The sequence below is a fragment of the Callithrix jacchus genome, chromosome Y (genome assembly GCF_049354715.1).
Source record: "Callithrix jacchus isolate 240 chromosome Y, calJac240_pri, whole genome shotgun sequence".
Taxonomy (NCBI): Eukaryota; Metazoa; Chordata; class Mammalia; order Primates; family Cebidae; genus Callithrix; species Callithrix jacchus.
This window is the reverse complement of record NC_133525.1, coordinates 6069325-6076044: the sequence shown is the minus strand read 5'-3', so window position 1 is coordinate 6076044 and position 6720 is coordinate 6069325. Positions and strand designations below refer to the sequence as shown.

Here is a 6720-nt window from a genome sequence, read left to right as displayed (position 1 = left end):
TATATACACTGCACACACATGTAATCTGGATGTATACACACAGGTATATATAGTGATGGTATACACACATATATTTAGCGATGTATATACACCGACACACACATATGTAATCTGGATGTATACACACGTGTATATATATAGTGATGGTATACACACATATATTTAGTGGTGTATATACACTGCGTACACATGTAATCTGGATGAATACACACAGGTATATATAGTGATGGTATACACACATATATTTAGTGATGTATATACACTGCACACACATGTAATCTGGATGTATACGCACAGGTATATATAGTGATGGTATACACACATATATTTAGTGGTGTATATACACTGTGCACACATGTAATCTGTATGTATACACACACAGGTATATATAGTGATGGTATACACACATATATTTAGTGGTCTATATACACTGCACACACATGTAATCTGGATGTATACACACAGGTATATATAGTGATGGTATACACACATATATTTAGCGATGTATATACACCGACACACACATATGTAATCTGGATGTATACACACGTGTATATATATAGTGATGGTATACACACATATATTTAGTGGTGTATATACACTGCGTACACATGTAATCTGGATGAATACACACAGGTATATATAGTGATGGTATACACACATATATTTAGTGATGTATATACACTGCACACACATGTAATCTGGCTGTATACACACAGGTATACATAGTGATGGTATACACACATATATTTAGTGATGTATATACACAGACACACACATATGTAATCTGGATGTATACACATGTGTATATATATAGTGATGGTATACACACATATATTTAGTGGTGTATATACACTGTGCACACATGTAATCTGGATGTATACACACAGGTATATATAGTGATGGTATACACACATATATTTAGTGATGTATATACACTGCACACACATGTAATCTGGGTGTATACACACAGGTATAGTGATGGTATACACACGTATATTTAGTGGTGTATATACACTGCACACACATGTAATCTAGGTGTATACACACAGGTATATATAGTGATGGTATACACACATATATTTAGTGGTGTATATACACTGCACACACATGTAATCTGGATGTATACACACAGGTATATATAGTGATGGTATACACACATATATTTAGTGATGTATATACACAGACACACACATATGTAATCTGGATGTATACACATGTGTATATATATAGTGATGGTATACACACATATATTTAGTGGTGTATATACACTGTGCACACATGTAATCTGGATGTATACACACACAGGTATATATAGTGATGGTATACACACATATATTTAGCGATGTATATACACTGCACACACATGTAATCTGGGTGTATACACACAGGTATATATAGTGATGGTATACACACGTATATTTAGTGGTGTATATACACTGTGCACACATGTAATCTGGATGTATACACACACAGGTATATATAGTGATGGTATACACACATATATTTAGTGATGTATATACACTGCACACACATGTAATCTGGGTGTATACACACAGGTATATATAGTGATGGTATACACACATATATTTAGTGATGTATATACACAGACACACACATATGTAATCTGGATGTATACACATGTGTATATATATAGTGATGGTATACACACATATATTTAGTGATGTATATACACTGTGCACACATGTAATCTGGGTGTATACACACACAGGTATATATAGTGATGGTATACACACATATATTTAGTGATGTATATACACTGCACACACATGTAATCTGGATGTATACACACAGGTATATATAGTGATGGTATACACACATATATTTAGCGATGTATATACACTGCACACACATGTAATCTGGGTGTATACACACAGGTATATATAGTGATGGTATACACACATATTTTTAGTGGTGTATATACACTGTGCACACATGTAATCTGGATGTATACACACACAGGTATATATAGTGATGGTATACACACATATATTTAGTGATGTGTATACACTGCACACACATGTAATCTGGATGTATACACACAGGTATATATAGTGATGGTACACACATATATTTAGTGATGTATATACACAGATACACACATGCAGTCTGGATGTACACACACACAGGTATATATAGTGATGGTAAACACACACACATATATTTAGTGATGTACACACACACACACGCACACACTTCGTGAAGGGGCATCCTGACTTGATTCGTACATATCTCAGCGCTGACACTCATCAGCAAGAAGCGTCCCCGAACCCAGGCTGACCGCGTGCTTCCCAGGCCCCAGCCCGAGTCCCAGCCATTGCTGCGGAGGCTCACAGAGGAGTCGGCCCAGCCAAGGCCGCCCCCGAGACTCTCCTCACGGAAGGCGCCTCCTTCCTTTGGCTTCCGTTTCTGTCCAAACGTCACAGTAAACAACCACACTCCTGACGTGGCCTCGGAACATAAAATCAACCACGGCGGCTGGCCCTGTGGGTACCACGAGAAATGAGGAAGTTTCTACTTCCCGTCATTTCCACGCAGTGGCAGCTGAAACGGAAATGGTTTCCATCGCTAAACATTTTCTGTGACTTTTGGCTGCAATATCTTGCTTCTTACGCTCTTTTTTCCCCTCATATTTCTCCTCCCCTGCTTTCATTTCTTTACACTAAAATTTTTCTGTACATTAAAAGTGTCCTTTATATGCCAAGTATAAAGAATATTTCAAACACCCTTCTATAAATTAAACAAAAAATAAGCTGAATTTTCCAATAGAAACCTGCACTACAACAGCATCACCGCAGACAGACGAGAAAAAAGTTATTTCTCCCGACAGAAAATGCCGACGGTAAGAAAGTACGCCCGTGTTTTTATGTGAAAACTCCCAGTTCAAAACCGCACACATGAAACCTCATGTGAGGAGAACTGTCCACCAAGTTCATCTCTCTATTGTATTTGCCCTTCTGGAGGATAATGTGGAATACAATCTGCCCTCTGCCAGGATAATGTTTTATTTATTTCTGTATTTATCTATTCTCACTCTATTTATTCCAAAGCATGTGAGAAGCCTTCAGATGAGACGGCTTTAATTTGACCTTTAAAGCAGAAGAGCAACATTCTAGGATTCAGGGCCAGAAATCAGTGCCTTTTATAGCTATCTGTTTTCAAGGGTTGAATTTTCCCAGCCCAACACGTCTGGAGGATAGAACCCCCAATGAAGGGGCTTTTCATTCTTAGTCCCGTGACCTTCAAGCAGGGACAGCCCTTGCCATGTGGCCTGGCCTATTTAATTTTTGTGCTGAATCTGCATCCCTGGATGGTGGTTCTGTTTTCACCCATCCTAATTCCAGGATGACCTCATCTTCAGATCCCTAACTAATGACTTCATTTCAAGTTCTTGGCTTTAAATATATGGACATATCTTTCTGGGGGCTACCATTCAATCTACTACAATGGTATCCAGTTTCTTCTGGAGGCTCTAGGGAAAGATCCTTTCTGCCTCCTCCCACTCCTAGTGGCTCCAGACACTGGAGGTCTTATTTGGCTGGTGGTCTTATTTCTCCATTTCCACATGGCCTTTTCTTCTGTGCTTGTGTCTCCTCTTCTCTTAGAGGGACAGCCTAACTGAATTTGGGATTCATCCTAATCCAGAATGATCACCTCTTAACTAATTAAATCTCCAGAGGGCCCGTTTCCAAATAAGGTCCCATTCTGAGGTTTCAAGTGAACATGAATTCTGAGGGGTCACTGTTCAAGACACCATGACACAAGTCTTGTTTTTTAAATTCATTTATTTTTCTTTTTTATATTTTGACATTTCATCAGAGCAAAAATTTCCCAACAAATGGCATTTGTGGTGTGTGCTTCCCTGGGTAGCTGGGGACTTACCATTGATGCACATGGATTATCGAAGTAAAAGTGGGTCAGCCGAGTTCCCTGTATCCTTTTGTGAGAACCTACAGTGTGCAAATGCCAAGGCATTTCTGTTTGTCCTGGCTCATGGCTCATGAAACTCTTGATCTTGCTAAGAAATGACTTCCATACCACTATCTCTTGATATCTTTCAGGGTGTGACTATAGTTTGAGGCTTCATGAACAGTGAGAACATCAACCAAACAGAGCTAGATTTGACTTTTTGCACTTTCATGATATGGGAGGTCTGTGTTGGCTTGCAGTATATTCTACAGCTGTCCCGTCATCTGAGAATCAAAAGAACTGTGATGGTCTCACAGGACTACCAGGTTCATATGCCTGCTGCACAGTAACATACCAATACACTGAGATAGCAGGGTTTACAGCAGAGAAAGAATTTAATAATTTCAGGACAATCGGTGCAAACATGAGAGGAGACCTCAAATCCATCTTTTTTATTTTTATTTTTTTGAGGCAGAGTGTCACTCTGTTGCCCAGGCTGGAGTGCAGTGGTGCAGTCTCAGCTCACTGCAACTTCTGCCTCCTGGGTTCAGCAATTCTCCCACCTCAGCCCCCCTGGTAGTTGGGATTAAAGGAGCCCACCATCATGCCTGGCTACTTTTTATACTTTTAGTAGAGACAAGATTTCACCATGTTGGCCGGGCTGCTCTCGAACTCCTAACCTCGGGTGATCTGCCTGCTTCAGCCTCCCAAAGTTCTGTGATTACAATGTGTGTGCCATTGTGCCTGGTCTCAAATCTATCTTTCCAAAGAGTTCTGGGCTGGGTTTTTTAGGGAAATCATGGAGGGTCTTGGGGTCACTGATAGGTTGGGGTAAGAGGGAATGAAATAATCAGAATATAGAAATGGCATGCTTTGTTAAGTCAGCTTGTCATAGGGTCCTTGAGAGCATCTGACATCAGTAGTTTTTCTGGTATGTAGGACCTGAGAGGTTACCGCAAATAGAAAACTTAACATTTCATAATGTTTTGTTATCATCCCGTAACAGGGTCTATGTGATTCTAGGACAAACAGTTACCAAACTAATAGGAAGACATAGAAAGCAAATTGACCTCAGGATCAAAGATGAGTATACTGCAAGCTTAGTTCATTTTGTTTCTCCCCATCCCTTCCTCTCTGATTGACTTTATGAAGTTTATAGAAACCATTTCAGTAGCATCACCAAAGGGGTTGGGGAGCAGTTGAGGTGCTGGAGGATCTTGGAATCCATTTCATGCAGGATGGAGCCCTTGGGTGGACCCACTCTATCTTCTGCAGCATGGAGAAGAAGGAAAGACGTCACGTCTGTGAGAAGCCAAAACACATTGTTTTTCACATTCATAGATGTTGAAAATTCACAAGTAGTGTCATTGATGTCTTCTCAGGCACCGTGAGGAACCTTTCCTCCTCTTCTTCTCCTTTCTTCACGTGCACGTACCTCTCCCCACCACCGACGATTTCATTGGCACCAGCAAGCATGGCTTATATGGGGACAATGTGGAAGAGATGGACTCCATGGTGGGTAGGTTGGAGGACCTAAGTGGACAGAAACTAACGTGTTCTGATAGTACAGGACACTGAAAACTGCTCTTGGTCAACCTGTGAAGTGAAGAGAATTATAACCATGGGACACGGTTTGTCTGAGACGTAAATGAGCTAATAGTTACAAGCAATTGAGAAAGTCAGAAAAATACCATATGCAGTTCCTCTCCTTTCTTTGCATGCCATCCGCTTAGTAACTGGGGTCTTTGTCTACTTGACTGCATCTCCAGTGCTGGCCAGACCACAAATTAGACCTTCTTTTTCAAATTTTCAACTCTTATTTTAGATTCAGGGGCTACATGTGCAGATTTGTTACCCGGGTGTATTGTGTGATGCTGAGGTTTAGGATATGATCAAACCCTTCATCCAGACACTAAACATAGCACCCAATAGTTAGTTTTTCAACCCTTGCCCCTACTGGTAGTCCACAGTATCGATTGTTTTTGATGCTACGCTCCCACTTACTTTGTTTTGTTTTTAAAAATAAATTTTATTGTGTATGTTTGAATATATTTTAGAGACAGAGTCTTGAGAAAATGAACTATTATTAATGCCAAAAGTTGTTCATTATGGCATTTTAAATTATGGCAAAGTATGAAAATTAACCAAAATAGTGAACAACAGTACATTGGTTAAACACTTATCATCACTTGATTAAGTGGTATCTTCCCGTTTTCTCCACTGTAAAGTTACTTATTTTCTCATTACTTATTAATTTGAAATTATTAACAATTTTATGGGAAATACTTTGAGAGGAAGCCAATATCTTGGTTCTTATCAAACTTTCAGTGCCAGGTTTAACATCCATTGATCATTTTCTCTTGGCTCAATTTCAGTGTGAGTTTTGCTAAAAGTATTGTGGTAATTTTTTTGAAGTATTTAAAAATATAAATTATTTCTTAGTCTTGTCCTTACCTGTGTGTCTTGGCTCTAGAAAATCTCTAAGATGCAGTACTTTAGGAATGTTAATGTAATGTTATCTGAGATAACCAACAGTAGAGCACACAGAATTGGACACATTTGCGACTAATGAGTTTTTCCATAATTATGCACAATACAGACTGGGTTTGGGAACTGTAGGTTTAAATCAGGCAAGTGCCAATGCCAAGCTGGAAGCAAACTCACTGTTTCTGTACCGCACTTCTGGTTCCTGTCCGTCACTTTACTTTTTTTGTTTATGGATTTGTTCTGACCACGAGGCACCCCTGGAGTCTCTCTAAATCTGCTGTGATTCTGGAGGCTGCCCAATTT

General features: G+C 39.4%; 1 long non-coding RNA gene across 2 annotated transcripts in view; it reads right to left on the bottom strand.

Moving 5' to 3' along the window:
• Positions 1-3859: 3859 nt before the first annotated feature.
• Positions 3860-6720, bottom strand: part of LOC118150892 (uncharacterized) — a 46604-nt gene continuing 43743 nt past the window's right edge. For both annotated transcript variants that reach the window (XR_013531926.1, XR_013531927.1), the window contains exon 7: positions 3860-5526. This is a non-coding gene — a long non-coding RNA (uncharacterized LOC118150892). The remainder of the gene's footprint in view (positions 5527-6720) is intronic.